This window comes from Bison bison, unplaced genomic scaffold, assembly GCF_000754665.1.
Source record: "Bison bison bison isolate TAMUID 2011002044 unplaced genomic scaffold, Bison_UMD1.0 scf7180017863823, whole genome shotgun sequence".
Lineage (NCBI taxonomy): Eukaryota > Metazoa > Chordata > Mammalia > Artiodactyla > Bovidae > Bison > Bison bison.
Window position 1 is genome coordinate 37,700 of NW_011494395.1, and position 1,012 is coordinate 38,711.

At 51.0% G+C, this 1,012-nt stretch overlaps 1 pseudogene; it reads right to left on the reverse strand.

Annotated features, from left to right (window-relative positions):
• LOC104984080 overlaps nt 1-1,012 on the reverse strand; it is a 10,559-nt pseudogene that overhangs the window by 7,965 nt on the left and 1,582 nt on the right.

Here is a 1,012-nt window from a genome sequence, read left to right on the forward strand (position 1 = left end):
CTCCAGCCACACTCAGCTCCCACCCTTTCCCACCTGGGTGCTCAGTACCTTGTAGTCATCGCTGGTGGCGGCCTCTGCAGACCCAAACGTGTTGTAGTTGGCCCAGTTGCCATCGCCCTCTGGGTAGTCAGCCCTGTTGCCCTGCTGACTGGACCAGCGATCGCCCACCGTGCATTTCCCAAGCATGCGGTTCTCATGGACACTGGCCACCAGGGTCCAGCCGCCACCCCCAGAGGTCATGTCACAGAAGGTCTGGTAGATGACACCATTCTCAGTGCGGAGGTGATACAGGCCATCTACAGAGGGAACCATCCAGAGACCCCCTGTCTGAGAGCACAGGGTCCATCTCAGACTCACAACCAGAAAGACTCTGGGAAGTCAGAAATGTATCCTGAAGGCTCCCACACATATCTGCTTGTTGAGGACAATTCTCTGTGGACACTGACTGCCTTTGTTCCACGCTACCTTTTCAAAGACTTTGTAGAGCGAACATCCTAGGAGACACAAATGGTATCTCCCTCGGGATAGAGCCTTCTTCTGGCCAGAAGAGGCCAGAAATCACACCTGACCACATCTCAAGGCTACATCAGGGTGTGGCCTCTTCAACTCAGAGGTAAGGGCAGGCATGGTCACTGCCCATTATATGAGATTCAGATTCCCTAACTGCACAGTTCTTCCTTGTACTCAGCCCCAGAGAAAATAAACTGTCTTATCCAAAAAGGCCTACATTTGTTTGACGAACCCAATTTATGAGCCACTTGGCAAACTACATGGGAAGATATCTCCTGGCCCTTTCACATCACTGGATGGGAGGGGATCCAGAACACCAGCACAGGAAAAGGATGATGCTCTGGCTACTTCTGTGATTGTGAGGAATAAAGCTCTATGTCTCTGCCTCTGGAGGCTCATGTTTTCTACCAGAATCTATGATACTAGGGCAGAACTAACTTCTTAGCTTACAAGCAGGGAAAAATCTTACACTCACTGGAGCTACAGCCATCATGCTAAGACT